Source organism: Thamnophis elegans, chromosome Z, assembly GCF_009769535.1.
Source record: "Thamnophis elegans isolate rThaEle1 chromosome Z, rThaEle1.pri, whole genome shotgun sequence".
Lineage (NCBI taxonomy): Eukaryota > Metazoa > Chordata > Lepidosauria > Squamata > Colubridae > Thamnophis > Thamnophis elegans.
Genome location: NC_045558.1, coordinates 37,198,594 through 37,220,401, shown reverse-complemented (window position 1 = coordinate 37,220,401; position 21,808 = coordinate 37,198,594).

The window sequence follows — 21,808 nt, the reverse complement described above, 5'->3', positions numbered from 1 at the left end:
CTAAATTCACACTCTCACTCTGAATCCAAGGCTTTCTTTTCCCTTGCATATATGCCCTTGAAGCTTCTCAACGTTACGCTTCTGTCTGTTTCCCAGTCGGGAGATTAATTTTGGGGCATTCGGCCAGCCCCACACAAAAGGCTGTCTTTTATTTTCCTTCTCATTTCAATCTCATTGGCAAGTGAATCTGCCTGGCTCTTCCTATTTCTTCTGGTGATTCCGGCTACCTCTAATTCATTTCTTGTCTCAAGGAGTTCTTGTTACTCCCTTTCTTACTTACTCATCTAATTTTTCTTCTGATTGCTTTAAGCACGCTTTTCTGTCTGAGCACCTGAAACTTTTTCACAGATGTTTCATTTCTCAGAAACCTGCACTCTTTGCAGCTCTAATTACAAAAGCCCGTGTCAGATCTGAATTGGAATGAAAAAAAAAAAAATGTTTTTGTGCATGCATGAATGTGTGCCTAAGTTTTTTATGCACCCTCAAGGTAATTGTAGATAAGATATTTTCAATCCACAAGACAGGGATTTTAAAGTGTTCAATTTTGTAACAAATTTGCTGACTTTCTGGCCACCATCAGATGAAAATTGTTGCAGCTGTAATAGTTGTCTTTTAAAAGAAAAGTAAGAAATTTAGTAAGTAATGAGGTAAAGCCTGACTGAATGGGAAGACCTAGGTAATTGGACTTGATTACTTTGATGTAATGTCTGTTAAAACAATTCTTAGGTGTCCATCCCAGGTTCTGTGATTAAGGCACGTATCCGACCGGTTGTTTTAAAATTGCATGTTAATTTGTGGGGGAGAGATTTGTTGTCTCAGTTTGGGGCAACCTTAACTTTGGAGTAAAAGTAGAGAAAGAGTGATAAAAGAGTGAGAAAGAGGTAGAGAGAAAAAAGGAAGTGAATAGAGGAAAAGAGAAAGAGGAGAATTGAATTAAATTGATGTTTGAAGTTTGTAAATGGGCTTTTGGCTTGAAGCCGTGAGGGTGAGAAGATTAGTTAGGATTTAAACTGCTCTCTGAAATTCCTCGCTGTTTGAAGAATGCATGACTAAGGATTTTGCATGTGAAGTTAATTTACACAAGCAGTTTGATTGCAGTGTTAATACATGTTAAATGGTAAAAGTTGGTACGCACGTACTTTGATTTCTTTCATATAAAGAAACAGTAAGTTGCAAAGATTGTTTAATGGTATGTGTGTATGTTTGTGTGTTATCATTTCCAAGCTTGTCAAGAGAAGGCAGAGTGAGAACAAAGGAGAGATTGTAAGAGGTTAACACCCAGCCATTTCCCCCCCCTTCCTTTCCCCCTGAGTCATTCCTTGGAAGGAAACAGGAGAAGGGGGGAGAGAAAGAGAAGTGTGTGTGAGTGACTGCTTTCAGATCTAGAGGGAGAGAGACAGTGAGAAAATAGAGCTCATTGGCTTACGTATAGCTTTTTGAACTGATGGTAATGAATGTTTTGTATTAAGAATAAATGAAATGGACCCTTTAATGAAACTAACATTAAAAAACAATGACCCAATTTGGATTGAACAGTGGCCCCTCCCCATTGTCAAGTTAGAAGCCTTAAAAGAAATTGTGCAACAGTTGTTATTAGATAAAAAAATAGAATTGTCAAATAGCCCTTATAATACTCCTGTATTTTTAATTAAGAAAAAATCAGGGAAGTGGAGAATGCTTCAGGATTTAAGAAAGATAAATGAAGTGATTTGTCCCATGGGGCCCCTGCAATGCGGGTTACCCAACCCTAACATAATTCCTCAAAATTATGCTTTAACAGTTATTGATTTAAAAGATGCCTTCTTCTCAATACCTTTACATAAAAAGGACAGAGTATTATTTGCATTTACAATTCCTGTACTAAATTATAGTGAGCCAACAGTAAGGTATCAGTGGAAAGTTTTACCCCAGGGAATGCTAAATAGCCCAACGCTTTGTCAATATTACATTAATAAAATTTTAAAACATTTTAGAGCCAAGTATAAAGGTATCCTATTCTACCACTACATGGATGATATCTTGCTAGCAATAGAAAAAGATGCACAAAGTGCATATCCACAGATTTTAACAGAGATCATACAAGGATTTAATGATAAAGGATTTAAAATTGCTTCAGAAAAAATTCAAACTATGCCACCATATTTATATTTGGGACATAGAATCATGACTTCTCACGCCTCACCAGTAATTCCAAAACTACCTGAGATGGATAAATGTAATTTGGTGCAGTTACAACAATATTTGGGTTCAATTAACTGGGCACGTCCCTACATGGGATTAACTACGAGTCAATTACAACCCTTATTTGCATTGCTGGCAGGAGGAAAGGAGCCTGCTGCTATACTAACCATAGGGGACAAAGAAAAACTGTGTATTCAGGTGATTGAAGCAGCTCTAGCAAAGACCTGGGTAGACAGGATGATTTCACACGTTCCTATCTCAGCTGCTATTTTCAATACCAAAAACTTGCCCACAGGGTGTTTGCTGCAAATACAACAGAAAAAAGTGTTAGTGATTGAATGGATACACTTAGCAAACAGCCCGGGGAGAACAGTTTCAACAAAACCTCTGTTGTTATCCCAGATAATTATAAAGTTAAGAGAGAGAGCTCGAGCTGCACTGGGAACGGATCCAGAAACTTTTTACGTTCCATATCCACTACCTTGGTGGGAAAAATATTTTCAAATATCAGATGCACTTCAATTGGCCTTAAGTGACTATTTAGGGACAATTAAATACCACTATCCCACAGATTATAGGTTTTTGTTACTGAATCTACAACATTTACAATTGACTTCCTTACAAAGTAAACTGCCAATTAAAAATGCAGTTACAGTTTTTGCTGACGGAACTAAGAACAGGGGTGCATGTGTGTATCAAATCTCAGGACAGTGGATAACTTACCACACGCACCCTCAGAGTTCAGCACAGCGTTCTGAGTTGGCTGCATCCATATTAGCATTTGAGAAATTAAAAGACCAAACATTTAATTTAATTGTGGATTCATTGTATGTTTACCAAGTGATTAATAACTTGTTTGATGCCTATCTTTCACCAGCCCTAGATAAGCAATTGTTAGATATGTTTTTACAGTTACAGCAATTAATTATGGATAGAAAATTTCAATATTTTGTGGCTCATATTAGGAGTCACCAGTCACTTCCTGGTATGCTAACAGAGGGAAATGATTATGCAGACAAAGCCGCTAGGGAAAGTTTTATTGGATTTGCAACTCCATGGGAAAGCCATGAGTATTTTCATCAAAATGCAAAAGCCTTAGTGAAGATGTTTGGAATTTCAAAAACTGAGGCTGTAGCGATTATCCAGCAGTGCTCAACCTGTAGCAAGCAAGGTAACGCAATTCCTATGGGAGTTAACCCCCGAGGAATTAAGCGTTGTGACATATGGCAAATGGATATCACACAATACCCTTCTTTCGCACCCTGGAAATATATTCATGTCACAGTGGATACCTTTTCAGGTTTTATTTTTGCAAGCCCACAGCGGGGGGAAACAACCAAACAAGTGATCAACCATTGTATGCGCTCTTTTTCAGTTTTAGGAAGCCCCCTGGAGATTAAAACAGATAATGGACCCGCATACAGTAGCGCTGCATTCGCTACCTTTTGTGATCAATGGAAAATTGTCCATAAATTTGGCATCCCATACAATTCCCAAGGACAGGGAATTGTAGAAAGAGCAAATTTAACACTAAAAATGATGCTTGATAAACAGCAAGGCCCCTTTAAGATAGGGTTGCCTGAAATCCAAAACCGTTTGAGCAAAGCCTTATACACACAGAATTTTTTGAATCTTACAGGCTCACCCATAGCTTCCACAGCTGGGGAAAGACATTTTCAGAATAGCGTAGTTTCTCCCCGCCCTCTTGTTTATTACAGACAATTACCAGACCCTCAGTGGAAGGGCCCAGTGGAGCTCGTTACTTGGGGACGTGGATACGCTGCTGTGCAACTCCCGGACAGAGTGTTGTGGGTTCCTGGAAGATGCATACGACCGTTTCATGAGAGACCAGTAAAAACAGATGATAAAAAGGATCCCGAAGCAAGCCTATCCCTTTTGTTTCAAACAACAGACGACTAGAATTGCTGCTGCTCCCACTGTTATTCCTGTGAGCTGTGCATTGACTGCAGGATCCCGTGTGACATTGTGATAATTGAACAGTATCTTGAGGAAAATTTTTCCTATACCAATCCTTCTCACACTGAACTTCGTATCACACCAACAGTACAACTAACTATTGACAATCCCTTTTCTAACGATTATCACCAAAGATCTATTGACCCCTCTTTTGATACTCAAGATGAAAATCCGTCCGGAACAGGTCATTGGCCGGTCATATGTTCCCAGAGTACGTCAGCCCCGATGCCCATTTTTCAGAGGACCTTCGCCTGGACAGGAAATGGGATTTTGGGATCTTTGGGCTCTTCCGATGTCTTGTAAGCATTTTCTGTTGCACCTTTTGCTGATGATGTTGGGAATGGGAATTATGCTTTTAATTATATGGGGGGCATGTGAATATGAACGCAAAAATAAGAAGGGAATAGTGGAGGATATTCAAGAAATTCCTTTCACACACAACCACTCAAAGAGAGCGATCATTCCATACTCCAATGGGGAAAACTGCAATTCTCAAGGGATATGCATCTACCCTCACAATACATACAGAGAAGCCAATACACAAGTTACCTTAACTTGTTATTTGAAAAATCCAGCTGCAGCGTGTTTAATTACATGGCAATTTTTGCCTGCAAAATACAAAAAGGCATTCCAAAATGTGAGAGGTATTTCACACCCGAAAGAGAATGGCTGCTCTTCACATATTAGAATAAGAATCACAGAAAATTCTATAGGTTGGTATCAATGCACGCAATACCAAAAAGGGTTACCTAATAAAATGATAAAAACAGAAGTAACTTCAAGAGCAAGTATAAAATTTCCCCCAGTTAGTGAATGGTTCTTAACACTATTGAGTTATCAACAAGAGATAGGAGGAGACAACTCTCACCACCTAACAAAAAGAGAGATAAAAGAGGACATTTGCACAGCCTGTTTACAAAAAACCAAACAAGGCAAAACAATTTCCATGACCTTAATATATTATACTATGAAACCTGAATGTAATGGAACTTTAATACCACCATGCACACATAACAATACACAATACAATCAATGCTATACACCAAATGGGATACAATGTTATGAACCAAAAGCGGTAGGACCTATAACAAGTAGCATCTATGTTTATGGCTATAAAGGAGGATCTAGTTTAAAACATCAATTTCTTACAGCACAAAGATTATCAGGATACATAGCCCATAATGTTTCAAAGGGAATGGCACCCATTACTGTTTGTTTTGATACATGTTTAGCAATTGATATAGGGCAAGGAACAGGATCCGCGGGGGTAACCTGTGGAGGACAGTCGTGGGAACAATCATACATCCAAAACCACAGATATTTATTCACTCGCTCGACACTCTCAGCACATGGAGGCTATACCCAACCGAGTGTATATTGGTATACAAGTGGCTATGGACCTAACAATTTCGATCTTTCTATTACTCCAGTCACTACTGATTGTCAATCCCATCACTGCACACCACTCTGCCTTTCTGCACAGGTAGCAGGTACTTTAGGCACCCGATACTATCATTATGGTATTGGTATAGATAAAGCAGGAAAGGATCCTTATGGATACATCATTGTAAAGACTGAAGCAACAAAATTAACAAATCAACCTGTAAAGTTTTTTTGGAGCTATGACCAGGAGATTGCTAAACTTAACGATCTACCTACACCTCCAAAAGCAAAAAATATGTTTATTAATTTGGCTCAAGAAGTTGCTACAGAACTTATGTTAAAAAATTGTTTTGTATGTGGAGGAACCACTATGGGAGATCGCTGGCCATGGCACGTACAAGAAGCAAATTATACTGAAATAGCACAATGGAAATGGAATTTCACCTTTAATAACAACTTCAATGAAACCTGGCAAGTTACCTCTCATATAATAGGTCACATATGTTATACCAGAAATAAAAATAATCAGACTAAAAGAAATAAACCTATGGGATTTTTAAAATGTTCTAATGAGTGGGAAAATAACACTTGGGTTTCACAAACTAATATGACCAAACCTGAAAACTCATTGCTGGAAGTAACTAAGTTACGAGGACTTTCAGACCCTGAAAATGATACTATTGTGTGGAATTCACCTGATGGGTTATATTGGATATGTGGTAATTTTGCCTATAATATGTTACCCACGGGTTGGTATGGGTCATGCATCTTAGGGGCGATTCAGCCTTCATTCTTCCTAATGCCTATAGAGAAAAAACAAAAACTGGGAGTCCCTGTATATGATACTCTTGAAAGACGTAAACGTACAATAGATCTTGCTAAAGGGATAAAAATAGGTAACTGGAAGGATGATGAGTGGCCCCCTGAGAGAATTATTGCATACTATGATCCTGCGACGTGGGCACAAGATGGATCGTGGGGATATAGAACGCCGATATACATGATAAATCGCATTATTAGATTACAAGCTGTATTAGAAATAATTACAAATGAAACTGCATTGGCATTAACTAAGCTTGCAAAAGAAAGTGTATTGTCAAGAACTTATATTATGCAAAATCGTTTAGCCTTAGACTATTTGCTCGCTGCCGAAGGCGGAGTGTGTGGTAAATTTAATCTTAGTAATTGTTGTATACAAATTGATGATTCTGGAATTGTGATAGAAAAAATAACTCGAACTATGATACAAACTGCACATGTTCCTGTACAAACTTGGAAAGGCATATTGGACACTGACGGTTGGCTTGGAGGTATTTTTAACAATTGGAAGCAAGGTCTATTTTTTATTGGGATGATATTCTTGGGATTAACCATGTTGCCATGCATGATACCATTATTGAGATCCACTATGCAGAGTATTGCGGACGCTGCTATCCAGAAGCATCACGCATTATTAATAAGTGTCAATACATCAGAATTAATAATCCCTGGATATCCAATGGAAGGGGGATTTGTGAGAAAGAAACAACCCATGGCAATTGCTTCCATTTAAAAAATAAAAAAGGAGGAGATGTGGGAAATTATCCCATAATTGGCTGGGTGAAATTAGCTGGGATCAATAGGATAGGATAGAATATTCTATCTGGATCAATTCTATCTGGATCAAAGTATCCCAGTGAACATTTGCCAAAAAAGCCATATGGAGAACACAGTCCTGGGAAAGCTTTTAGATAAGGAAGCCGAATTCATTTTGAGTGTCTATGTGAATAGCAATACACAGATACACACAGAAATGAGAGGCCTCTATTATCTGAGATATAAACACACAGAATTAGCCTTGCATCCTTTTGCCGCCTCGTGTAACAAATCAGTCATTCCCATATGCCTAATGTAGCTCTCTGTATGATTTACAATTCCTACCTCCCTTATCAAAGAGTACCTTTTGTCCCTCCTCCCTGCCCTTTCTGCCAGAATGTGTAATCAAGAAGTGATTTGTAACATACTGTGAGATCCTTTGTTTGTATTAAATTGCTGACTAGCTTTCTTTGAACTTTCCTAATAAAAAGTGTTCTGGTTTAACCAGAAACCACCATTTTCACCCAGTCTGCAGTGTGTGTGTGTCTCATTGCCAAAGCAGCCTAGGAATTAGAGATTCGTGAAGTGGTCCATCGGATTGTGAGAATGCTTGTATCATCAATGCAAGCATCTACGTTAAAATAAGGTACCGTATTTTTCGGAGTTTTTCCCTCAAAAAAGAGGCTGGAAATCTGGGTGCGTCTTATACAGCGAATACATCATTTTTTTTGCCCCCGAAGCCCCTCCCCTTCACAAAAATTGCTGCGCATACCCTTATTGAGGCTTTCAGAGAGCTTCAGAGGGCAAAAATGAGCAAAAAATGGACCATTTTTGCCCCCACCACCCCCAGCAGCACTCTATAAGCCTCCATAAGGCTATGCATGCAATTGTTTGACAAAAAACGGGCCCATTTTTGTGAAAAATGGGCCATTTTTTGCTCATTTTTGCCCCTCCCAGAGCATTCTGCAAGCCTCCCCATCTTTCTATCCTTCTAGCTACCTACCTATCTTTCTACTCTCTCTCTCTCCCTTCCTACCTTACTGTATTTCTCTCTCTATCCCTCTACCTACCTCCTAGCTATCCTCTCTCTCTCCCTACCTACCTACTGTATTTCTCTCTCTCTCTCTTTCTCTCTATCCCTCTATCTACCTACCTACATACTCACTCACTCTCTCCCTATCTATCTACTGTATTTCTCTCTCTCTCTCTCTCCCTCTCTCTCTCCCTTTATCTACCTATCTACCTATCTACTCTCCCTCCTTCCCTCCCTCCCTCCCTACTGTATTTCTTTCGCTTTCTATACCTCTCTATCCCTCTATCTACCTACCTACTTTTTTTAAAAAAAAAATGCCTCTTCAAAACCTTGGTGCATCTTATACTCCAGTGCGTCTTATACTCTGAAAAATATGGTATATTTTTTGGAAGTTTCTTGTAGTCCTTTACAGATTATTTGCTGACAACAGGATTGATGTTACATCAGTTTGCTTATAGATAATGAGGATAAGATATGGAATGAAGAGAGAGTTGTTTGCAACCTTAGAGGGAGTGAAAATTACTAAATTTGTTTATACTTGTTGTGATGACAGTTGGAACTCATTTCTTTATATATTTATTTTCTTTTTCTTTACTATATTATCTTTCTTTTTTCCTAAACTTTTTAATTCCTTTTTTAATTTCTTGTCTCCTTTTCTTTGTATTGGTTTTTTTATTATTGTAACCAAAATTCTTAATAAAAATATATTTTTTTAAAAATCAATTCATATGGGGCCGTTATGAACCAAATGGTATTCTTGGGAATTATAATATTAGAAGGCGATCATTTATCTGGAAGAACACCAATTTCCCATTTAATTTTAGTTAAAATATTCTCAAAGGCATCAAAAGAAATTCCCATGTTAGAATACATTTTAATAGTCCAGGATTATCTTCACATAATTCTGAAAATTACAAAGCTGGAATCTATGTTGTATTTTTCAGTATAAATGTGCACATATTTCTGGAAACTGAATAAGTGATTAGATGTTTTCTTTCTTATAAAAGTCCATCTCTAATTTAAAAAAAAATGCAAATAACCAGATGCAATATTTAAAAATATACAGTATATTAAGCAATCTAGTTGACAATACTTAGCTGGATTTTGCTAAAATGTTTAAGATTAGGCCTGATAGATGGGTCATGAATGGGACATTACCAGAAACTATGAGGCTACTAGCTATCAATAGCAACCCCCTTCAATAAAGTTGCTAAAAATATTACATGGACATATCCATACAGATTTCAGGAGTCAGGTTTGACTAGAAATAACATTTAACTTGTTAAAGTAGCGCTACTCTCAAAAGAGCCACAGTCTGGGTTCCCTGGGCTTTCTTTCCCAACCATCCAGGTCAGGTGCCTTCCCCTGCTACAGTCCATTGTTATAGCTGCCAGTTCACTCCGTTCCACTTTGGTCTCAATCACCTCTTCTTGCCTGGGTCAGCTTGACTCTGCTTTCTTGTTGTTCCAGCTGGTCTCTTTGACCAGGCAAGTCACAAGGTGGAGTGATGGTCATCTTTCTCTCAGCAGGTGGGTCACATGGTGCAGAGTTGGTCATACAGCCAGTCATCCCTTCTTCCTCTCTCCCCTTCCTCTCTGTCCTCTTCTGCTGCTTGCTTCCACTGCCTCTGCTCTTTCATTGATTCCTCTGTCTCTTCTCTTTCTATCAATTTCTCTCTTTCCACTGCCTCCTCTTCTTTTTCACATACTTTTCCCTACCTGGGAAAAGGCAACTTGGGAGTCCTCCTGGACCCACAGCTGACCTTTGATCATCATCTGTCGGCTGTGACCAGGGGGGCATTTGCCCAGGTTCGCCTGGTGCGCCAGTTGCGACCCTACCTGAACCGGGAGGCTCTCACAACAGTCACTTGTGCCCTTGTGACCTCTAGGCTGGAATACTGCAACGTGCTCTACATGGGGCTGCCCTTGAAGAGCATCCAGCGACTTCAGCTAGTACAGAATGCAGCCGCGCGAGTGATTGTGGGTGCACCTCGGTTCGCCCACATAACACCTATCCTCCGCGAGGTGCGCTGGCTACCTGTTGATCTCCGGGTGCGCTTCAAGGTGCTACTTACCACCCATAAAGCCCTCCATGGTAGTGGATCTGGGTACTTGAGAGACCGCCTCCTGCCAATTACCTCCTTGCGACCTATTAGATCACACAGATTAGGCCTCCTCCAAGTTCCATCCGCCAGTCAGTGTCGACTGGCAACTACGCGGAGGAGAGCCTTTTCAGTAGTAGCTCTGACCCTTTGGAACGATCTCCCCGTGGAGATTCGTACCCTCACCACCCTCCAGACCTTCCGCACAGCCCTCAAGATCTGGCTATCCCGTCAGGCCTGGGGTTAAAGATTATAATCCGTCCCCTCCCGAATGATGAATGAATGTTGCTTTTATTTTTAATTACGTATTGTTTTTATATGTCATTGTGTGTACTCCCTTCCCTATACGTTGTAAGCCGCCCTGAGTTCCCTCAGGGAAAAGGGCGGCCTATAAATAAATTTATCTATCTATCTATCTATCTATCTATCTATCTATCTATCTATCTATCTATCTATCTATCTATCTATCTACCTTTCCCCACACCCTTTCCTCACACTCCTTTCTCTACCTTTCTTCAATCTATCCTCCTGTGTTGCTTCCCTCCTTCACTCAATGGTGTGGAGACCAGGTAAGCTGTTAGATCCTGCTTCCCTTCTCCCTATGGCTTGCCTCCAAAGAGACCCATGTCTCCCTCTCACCTCCTCTCTCTATCTCTTACTGTCCCTCCTCTTCTCGCCCAAACCTCCACCTTTTCATTCCATCCTTCTTGGAGGACAGATCAGACAATTGGCCTTGCTTTCCTTTTTTTATTTTCCCTCTGGCCTGCCCCCAAGAGACTAACCTACTATTATCTTCCCCCTCTCTCCCCCATTTCCTGTCAAAACCTTCTCCTTTCATTCTCTTCTCCCTCTCCCCCAATGCTACATTAAAACAAACAACTTCTATTATATATTTAATCTTAAGGAATCTGTTCAGGATGTTTTCATGTTGTTGTAATAAAATACACTTGTTTCTCCCAGGATGATGATCAAGAACATCTCCACCTTATCCAGATGTAAATTCATTCTGTTCATCCTCATAATGACCATCATTAAACTGTTCTTTATATTGTCTTATTCTTTGATTTTAGAGCTGTAGACCTAACTGTTATCAACATGATATCTATACCTCAGTTCAAAGCTCTGAATAAGTTGTACAAGCAGAATAATGGAGATATTGCTCTTAGGTTCAATCTGCCAAGGCTATAAAACAGTATAGCATCAAAATTTAAAATAATAATTGTGTTAGATTTCAAGAAAACTAATAGATTGGTGATCACCTCGTCCAGTTCCTATGGAAATGGAGTGTCCAATAATGTTAGCAAATAAATCTCAGTCCTACATCAAAACCTTGTTTAAAATGTAAGGCACCTGGTCCAGATGGTCTACCAGCTTCTTACTACAAATGTTTTGAGGATGAACATTTACAACCTTACAAGAAACAATGACTATTGTTCTATAGAATGGAAATATTCCTAACAGTTGCAAAGAGGCAAGTATAGCATTAATACCTAAGCAGCCCAAGACTGGACTTCAACAATATATCAACTAATATCTATGACTATATTGAATTGAATTGAATTGAATTGATTTTATTTGTAGGCCGCCCTTTTCCCTGAGGGGACTCAGGGCGGCTCACAGAAAACCAGGGAGGGGGGAATACAGCACTAAGACGACAACACATAATAAAATAATAAGCAACATGCATACAACATTCGGGCGGGGTAATGGTCCTTATCCCCAGGCCTGACGGGTGAGCCAGTTCTTCAAGGCTGTGCGGAAGGCCTGGACGGTGGAGAGGGTACGAATCTCTACGGGGAGCTCGTTCCAAAGGGTCGGGGCCGCTGCTGAGAAGGCCCTCCTCCTTGTGGTTGCCAGCCGACATTGGCTGGCCGATGGAATGCGGAGGAGGCCTAACCTATGAGATCTTATAGGTCGTAGGGAGGTAATTGGCAGAAGGCGGTCTCTCAAGTATCCAGATCCACTGCCATGTAGGGCTTTATGGGTGATCAATAGCACCTTGAAGCGCATCCGGAGATCGACAGGTAGCCAGCGCAGCTCGCGGAGGATAGGTGTAATGCGGGTGAATCGGGGTGCACCCGCGATCACTCGCGCGGCTGCGTTCTGCACTAGCTGAAGTCGCCGGATGCTCCTCAAGGGCAGCCCCATGTAGAGCACGTTGCAGTATTCCAGCCTAGAAATCACGAGGGCCCGAGTGACTGTTGTGAGGGCCTCCCGGTTCAGGTAGGGTCGCAACTGGCGCACCAGGCGTACCTGGGCGAATGCCCCCCTGGTCACAGCCGCTATATGATGGTCGAATGACAGCTGTGAGTCCAGGAGGACTCCCAAGTTGCGAACCCTCTCTGAGGGGTGTAAAATTTGACCCCCCAGCCTGAGTGTTGGATTAATGGCCAAATTTTTGGGAGGAAAACACAACAGCCACTCGGTCTTTTCTGGGTTGAGCACAAGCTTGTTAATCCTCATCCAGTCCATGACGGCTTCAAGCCCCCGGTCCATTACGTCAACCGCTTCATTGATTTGGCACGGGGCGGACAGATACAATTGAGTATCGTCCGCGTATTGATGGTATCTAATCCCGTGCCTACGGATGATCTCTCCCAGCGGTTTCATGTAAATGTTAAATAGTAGGGGGGACAAGACCGAACCCTGCGGCACCCCATATTTCAGGGGCCTTGGGGACGATCTTTGCCCTCCCACTAACACCGACTGCGACCTGTCCGAGAGGTAGGAGGAGAACCACCGTAACACGGTGCCTCCCACTCCCACCTCCCGCAGTCTTCGCAGAAGGATACCATGGTCGATGGTATCGAAAGCCGCTGAAAGGTCGAGGAGGACCAGGATGGAGGGGTGCCCTTCATCTCTGGCTCTCCAAAGATCATCCATCAATGCGACCAAGGCGGTTTCAGTGCTGTAACCGGGTCTGAAGCCTGACTGGAAGGGGTCTAGGTAGTCTGCTTCCTCCAAGGACCGTTGGAGCTGGAAGGCCACCACCTTCTCAACAACCTTCCCCAGAAAGGGGAGGTTGGAGACCGGGCGGTAGTTGTTAAGGACAGCTGGATCTAGGGATGGCTTCTTCAGGAGGGGTCTCACCACCGCCGCCTTCAGTGCGGCGGGGAAGTTCCCCTCCCGAAGAGAGGCGGTTACAACCGCCTGGATCCAGCCTCGTGTCACCTCACTGCAGTTAGAAACCAGCCATGAGGGACACGGATCCAGGGCACAGGTGGAGGAACTCACAGCTCTCATGGCCTTGTCCACATCCCCGGGGATAACCTCCTGAAACTCAACCCAGAGCTGTTGAACTTGGTCCCCCTGAGTCTCGGCTGGAACTGCGGGTGTGGAGTCCAAGTCCGTCCGAAACCGAGCAATTTTGTCCGCTAAGAATTGGGCATATTCTTCAGCTCTGCCCTGCAAGGGTTCCCCCGCCTCCCTTTTGTTCAATAGGGAGCGGGTTATCCTGAACAGGGCGGCTGGGCGGGACTCAGCGGATGCGACCAGGGAGGCTATGTGTGATCTTTTAGCTGCCCTAAGTGCCCTAGTATATTCCCTGGTGCAGGTGGTTACCATTGCTCGGTTCGATGCGGACTTGTCGGACCTCCAACGGTGCTCTAGGCATCTCCTCCGGCGCTTCATTTCCCGGAGTTCCTCGGTGAACCAAGGGGGTCTCCGGGATCCGCCGCCTCGGAGGGGCCGCAGTGGCGCAATCCGGTCGAGGGCCTCTGACGCTGCCGAGTGCCACGCAGCAGCCAGAGTTTCTGCCGGACTGTGGGCGAGAGTATCAGGAATAACCCCAAGCTCTGTCTGGAACCTTACTGGCTCCATAAGACGCCTGGGGCGGAACCACCTGGTCGGTTCCTCCTCCCTACAGTGGGGGTTTGGCCTCCGGAAGTCGAGCCTCAGTAGGTAATGGTCTGACCACGACAGGGGTATGATGTCACTCCCCCTCAGACCAAGATCACACATCCACTGCTCCGAGAGAAATACGAGGTCAAGCGTGTGTCCCGCTGAATGGGTTGGGCCTCGGATTACTTGGGTCAAGCCCATGGCTGTCATGGAAGCCATGAACTCCTGCGCCCCATCAGAGTTTTCACCGAGCGACGGCAAATTAAAGTCCCCCAGGACCATCAGCCTAGGGAACTCAATTGCCAGCTCGGCTACTGACTCGAGGAGCGAGGGGAGGGCTGCTGCAACGCTGTTGGGAGGCAGGTACATTAGCAGCAAACCCACTTGACCCTTGAGGTCCAACTTTAACAGCAAAGACTCACACCCGACAATCTCCGGAGCAGGGACCCTACGAGGAACTAACGACTCCCGGATAACAACGGCCACACCCCCACCCCTTCCCTGGGCTCTCGGCTGATGTAGCACCTGAAATCCTTCTGGGCACAGTTCTACAAGGGGGACTCCTCCCTCTGGGCCCAGCCAGGTCTCAGTAATACATGCCAGGTCTGCCCTCTCGTCTAAAATTAAGTCCCGGACGAGAGGTGCTTTATGTACAACAGACCTGGCATTTAGCGACAACAGCCTGAGACCAGGGTCCTGATTACTTACGCCATCTGGTCTTGGAGTGGGGCTCCTAGGGCCGGAAGGAGGGATCTCTGTGATGTAGCGAACCCTCCTTCCCCGGTAATGGCCTGCCCTAGAGTCCCCGCCGTATCTGCCCCTCCCTGTCACGACCGCAATACCCATATATTGTGCTGTAGTCTGAGCGACTGAGGAGGAATGGAGATATTTCAATCATTAACTTCTTTATTTAACACAACACAAAAACAGCTTAGAACAACTCTCAGTTCCTCTGACAGCTTTTTATACCCAAGCTGTCAGGAGGATAACCAATCCGGTGCCTACAATTCTCCCACCAGCTGGCAGGTGCGTCAGATCCAATGGAACGGCTTCTTTCTTTGATTGATACCCCCACCGTCAGAACCGCGAGGACTTAACATATGATTTTGGCCAAAAGGCTTAAAATAGCTTTTCAGGCTTTTATTCATGAAGATCAATCTCGTGTTTATTTAAAGACAATTATGAGATAATATAACAATGTGTGGGTTATTGTGGAATATTTGGAGCAATACAATGCAAAATGGAATTCCTATTATGATGTTCAGGCTACTCAAAAATATAAGGAATATGTTTTAATCTATGTTTATGTCAGGTGCAAACCCAGAAACAAGATAATGAAATTCACAAGATCCTTTTTTTTTGTTTTAGTATATTTTATTTTCATTTTCATTTTCATACACTCACATGTATACACCATACAGTATTAAACAATAATTGCATCAATTCCTCTTGTCGACAATGCCCCAGAAAATAAAAGCCCAATATACCTCTTCCATTCTCCATACACCTCTTTCTTCCACCACCCTCCAACTTTCTATCTTCCCTCCATCATCCCCCTCTACCCTACTTCCCCTCATTCTCTACCACTCCTCTCCTCTCTTGTCTAACTTTAGCTATGACTTTGTGTGTGTGTGTATGTATATATATATATATATATATATATATATATATGTATGTATGTATGTATGTATGTATGTATGTATGTATGTATCTATCTATCTATCTATCTATCCATCTATATATGTATGTATGTATGTATATATGTATGTATGTATGTATGCATATATGCATATATGCATATATGCATATATGTATATGGTTCACTGACAAATGCGCGCCCGACAAATGCGCAGCAACAAAACTGCGATGTCGAAAGTGCGGCCACTAATGCGTGCCGACAAATGCGTGCTGACAAAAGCGCGCCATCAGCAAACAACACAAAAACAATGCAAAAACAATGTTAACAACGTTAACAACCCTAACCCTAACCTTAACCTTAACTCTAACCCTAACCTAAAAACCCTAATCGTGCTTTAATGGGCGCACTTTAGTAGGCGCGCTTCAGTGGGTGCGCTTTCGACATCGCGGTTTTGTCAGCACGCATTTGTCAGGTCACGTATGTATATATGTGTATGTGTGTGTGTGTGTGTGTATGTATGTATGTGTATACATATACATATACATATACATATACATATACATATACATATACATATACATATACATATACATATACATGATACATGATACATGATACATGATACATGATACATGATACATGATACATGATACATGATACATGATACATATACTTATCAGCACAAATATAACACACATAGACATATATATATATATATATATATATATATATATATATATATATATATATATATATATATATATATATATATATATATATATATATATATATATATATATATCCTGAGAGATTCTAGAGGAGTGATGGTGAACCTTTTTTGGCTCCCATGTCAAAAGTTGGGGGGGGGAGCAGGGGGGTTGTGTGCTGATTTTTGGCCTCCTGAAGGCTCCGGAACTTCTGGGTTCCTTGTAGGACCAATTTTTGGCCTCCTGAAGGCTCCAGAGGTCTTAGGAAAAATTGGAAGTCTGTTCATGAACTTCCAGTTTGCCAATAGGGCTGGTTTTTCATGTGAAAAATGGCCTCAAAAGAAGGCTGAAGTCAGATGGCCAGCCCACACATGCATGCTGGCCACCTGACTGGGCACCTCGCGTGCCCTAACAAATGGCTCTGTTTGCCACCCGTGGCACGCGTGCCATAGGTTTTCCATCCCGGTTCTAGAGTGTGGTATCTGAACTTTCCTCCATTCTCCATTCACCCAGAATTATTCAATTTCTTGATCTGATCCACTTCCTAGGAACACTCTGATTGACGAAATAGCAATAGCATTAGGACTCAGATTTATACACCACTTCACAGTGCTTTACATGGTTTACAGAGTCAGCATATTGCCTCCAACAATCTGTTCCTCATTTTACCGACCATGGAAGGATTGAACTCTGAGTTAACCTTAAGCCAGTGAGAATCAAACGGCTGGCAGTTTACAGATTAGCCTGCAATACTGTATTTTAACTACTGTGCCACCATCCTTCTCCTCTGCTACTACAAGTTCACAGTCCATCATATTTTACTTATCAAACTCCCTTTCAAATTTCTATTGTCGTTGGATAAAACAATGCTTCTACATGATTTACATGCATTTTTGTTAAACTAAATCTATATATTTATAAATATACTATTATCAATAGTCAGTTAATATATGGAGATGTTGAAGAGCCAAGGTGGCGCAGTGGTTAAATGCAGCACTGCAGGCTACTGCTAGATCAGCAGTTCAGCGGTTCAAATCTCACCGGCTCAGGGTTGACTCAGCCTTCCATCCTTCCGAGGTGGGTAAAATGAGGACCCAGATTGTTGGGGGCAATATGCTGACTCTCTGTAAACCGCTTAGAGAGGGCTGAAAGCCCTATGAAGCGGTATATAAGTCTACTGCTATTGCTATTGCTATAAAGGACATAGAATATTTCATTTCAGAATATTATAACTGGGATTGGATATACTTGGTTCTCTGAACTGTAGGAGCATACATTAAAAATGACTCCTGTGATCAGCAGATATTGTACTCAAGTATTGCCATTCTTTAATTTATATTATATTATGTTATATTTAATGTGCATAACAAAATTACAGCCAAACATTATTTTCCTCTATTTTTTTAAATGTGCTTTTTCCTTGTCTTCTAATTTAAAACAAATAATTCACTAGATACAATTTTCCCTTGACTGGAAGTTTTCTCAGAGTATTCTCCTGTGAAAAAAACTGGAAAATATTTTTTGCCCATTTTTCATTTTCTCTACAGTCTCTGTAGTCCTCAAAATTTGATAAGAGAAAATTGAGAAACCCCTTGAAGAATACAGGAAATGGCATTGTGAGCTGTGATAGAAATCAGCAAACAATCTATAGTATGCAAAATCAAGACATTGTGAAAACTGTATCCTGATCAGAGGTGGATTGTGAACCGGTAGTAGCAGCAGCGGGAGTCTCTGCCTACCCGCCCGGATGCTTCATCACATGTGGAGAAGCATTGCAAACACGTGAGAAAGCATGCCCGAACCGATAGTAAAGAAATTAACAACCCACCTCTGATCCTGATTTGTAACAACAATAAAGTAAGTTGGGAATTTGTTTCACTGATTTGAATTTTTACTGTATATAATACCAAAGAATGCTAAAGGACAAAAAGTGCAATTTATTTTGCAAAGCGGTCTGTTGAATTGTGTTGTAGAAATGAAGTTCTGATTCAGAAATGAAGAACAACAGCTGGAGTGGTTTTATATGTTCAATCGCTGGGAAATGGATTTTGTCTATTGTATGCAAAGTATTTTAGGAGGTATATATGAATGTACAAAGGAATCAGTGGTTAAAGTATTAATTGACACCTTTGCATTTAAATTGGTGTCTCAGAAGTATATAGAATAAAATGATTCTACTTTAAGGATATGCCAGTTATGCAAACTCCTTAAATGTGGTAAAATGTAGCAGTTTCTTTGCACGCATTTTAAGAGTGACTCATAGCAGGAGCATGGGAAGGGAAAAGCCAAGATGTTTCATTTTACTGACACTCTAATGCTAAATATTTGCACCAGTAACAACAGCCTCTTTATGTCACTGTCACATCAATGTACAAATGTATTTTGTATTATTGGCAAAGGGTGAGTAGACTTGATAACACAACAGTACTAGATCATATCTGCATGTTTACTAAGAAATAAATTTAAATGACTTCTATTAAAATATGGATAAGAATATAGCTTAAGATAATTTTTAAAAATGTAATGCCTTTTAATCGTAATAGAAACATGGTCAATGACTTGAGTATTCTACAAATTGTAATCCCAACACTTTTGATGCAGTTCAAATTGGGCCAACAACAATAGTAATAATTATAACACCAATTATAATAATATAATAAAAATTTGGAGTACAGTTGAACACTAATTGTTCTAGCTGGGAGAACTCGGGTGGAGGGAAAGGATTGAGGCGAGCCAGGTCTCACAATGCTAACAGTTTATTGCTAACTGGTTGCCAATGCGGCACTTCACTACGCGCGCATCTCAGTTAACGGCAACAGCTGAGACCCTGTTTGACAGCCCTATATATATGCAGGCTCTCAAACAGGTAACCAATCAGACTAGAGTATGGTGCTCCCTAGTGGGGCAGACAACAAGGTGAACTGCCATATACAACACTCCTTCACACTTAGACAGCGCATGCATAATCAGCCAAGTAGGCTGGGTGGCGCCGGACCCACCCAGATCGTCTTAGTGTGCTTGCTGCAGTCGAAGAGACAGGTGGGCTCCTCCGAGCACCTGGGCTATTTGGCTGTGCTAACTCATCTGCTGGCTGAGCCTTCTCTGGACTTAGACTCCTCGCTGCTGGAGGCACTTGTGGAAGACCCGGTAAGTCCCCTGGCTGGTTACTTCCTTCTGCAGCCAAACTATCAGTGTCTCATGGTAGTTCTTCCCCCAGTTGGTGAACTGGTGGGCTCTTAGCTGATTAATATGCCTCCTTCAGATCCTGCCGTCCTCTAAGACTATTTCATAGGAGCAAGCCCCTGTGATTCCCATGACTTTCCTGATAGCCATAATGGAATCGCCTGTATAATTTCTAAGCATAAACACAGGTCTCTACACCAAACTCTCTCAGCTGTCTACATGACCCACGGGGTTTCCACGGGCATACTCAGGATGTAGGCGGTCCAGGGTAGTTCTAATTCTCCGACCCATTAACAACTCTGCCGGACTTAGGTTTGTTGTTGGGCATGGGGTGACATGCTGCCAGAGAAGGTATCTAGAGATTTTCTCCTGCCAGTCTGTCCCTTCCAATCTATCCAGGGCCTCCTTAGTGGCTCAAACCACTCATTCGGCCATACCATTGGCCATAGGGTTAAAAGGGGGGCACAAATGCATGGTGGTTTCCTAATTCTGCTAGAGTCCTGCAATGTTAAACATTTCACGTCCACACAGGTTATCTTCCTACTTTCTGACAGTCCTGTGTAATCATTAGCCTCCAAAAAAACATTCAAACCTGGTGATATAAGAGTCCCAGGTTTCTGAGGTAGTGTTAAAGTCTGCGAGCATGGTCATAGATGCCATGACTATTAAATCTGTAACCCGTTACCTTCTGAAGGGAAAAATGTTTTTCCTTCCGTTCTCTTTTGTTTCTACTTCTCTTCAAGGAAATCCCTCAGTGAAGGCAATCAGCTCTTAGTGACTAAATTTTTCCCTCAGTGAGGGTCATCACCTATGCTCTGTGACAGTGACTTATGCCAGCTCTCTTCTGGTCTTGTCATCAGCTCCATAATCCCATTTTCATCACCAATATTCTAGCTGGGAGATCTCAGGTGAAGGGAAAGGACTGAGGCGAGCCAGGTCTTACAATGCTAACAGTTTATTGCTAACAGGTTGCCAACATGGCACTTCACTACACGCGCATCTCAGTTAACAGCAACAGCTGAGGCCCTGTTTAACAGCCCTTTATATATGCAGACTGTCAAACAGGTAACCAATCAGAACAGAATATGGCACCCCCTAGTGGGGCGGACCACAAGGAGAACTGCCATACACAACACTATTGGCATTTACAAAATCACTATCAGTCAATTGCAAAAGGCAGCTTTATTTGGAATAACCTACATCCTGTGATCACACATTTAATGCCATCAAACAATAATACCTGCCTATTCCAGGTCTTTGGAAAGGACTTGATAAATGGATAAAAAAGAAGCCTAAATATCTGGTTGACTGTGTGACCAATAATAACAGTAGTAAATCCAGTGATTGCAATAGCCAACAAATACCAACTTAAAAAAAATGCTCCTGAGATAGTGAAGATTTTTTACTTGAAATTGGAAGATTATTGGAGATTTTAGGCAAAAATCTCTGGATAGATTATTCCACAGTGAATGTGATTGTACCACATTTCAGGTATAATCTTTTATCTGCATGTGCTTTCACATGAGGTAAGTTGACAACTGTCTGGATGAGTTATTGAAATTTTTGGCAAGAGTTTGAAGTGATTTGCCATTGCCTTCTTCCTAGAGCTGAGAATAAGTGACTAGCCCAAGGCAATCCAGTTGGTTTTGTGCCCAAGTAGGATTAGAATTCCCCATCTCCTAGTTTCTGACCTGGTGCCTTAACTATTGCACCAGGTTGGCATTGAGGATACTATCATTAATAAGCTCTTCTTCCCATTTCCTTTCATTGGTATGCCAATAAAGAAAATACCCTTTTTGGGGCACTTCTGTCATCTGCAGAAGAATGATTATCTACATAATTGTGGGACTTTTAAAGATGATATAAAATATTTAATGGTGCACAAGCCGAGGTGGCACAGTGGTTAGGGTGCAGTACTGCAGGCCACTTCAGCTGACTGTTATCTGCAGTTCAGCGGTTCTAATCTCACCGGCTCAAGGTTGACTCAGCCTTCTATCCTTCCGAGGTGGGTGAAATGAGGACCCAGACTGTGGGGGTGATATGCTGACTCTGTAAACCACTTAGAGAGGGCTGAAAGTCCTATGAAGCGGTATATAAGTCTAACTGCTATTGCTATTGCTATTGCTAAGTAAACCCTAAGGTGCACAATAGTTTGTACCTCCATTATTACAGAACTTTTCTAATAGGAT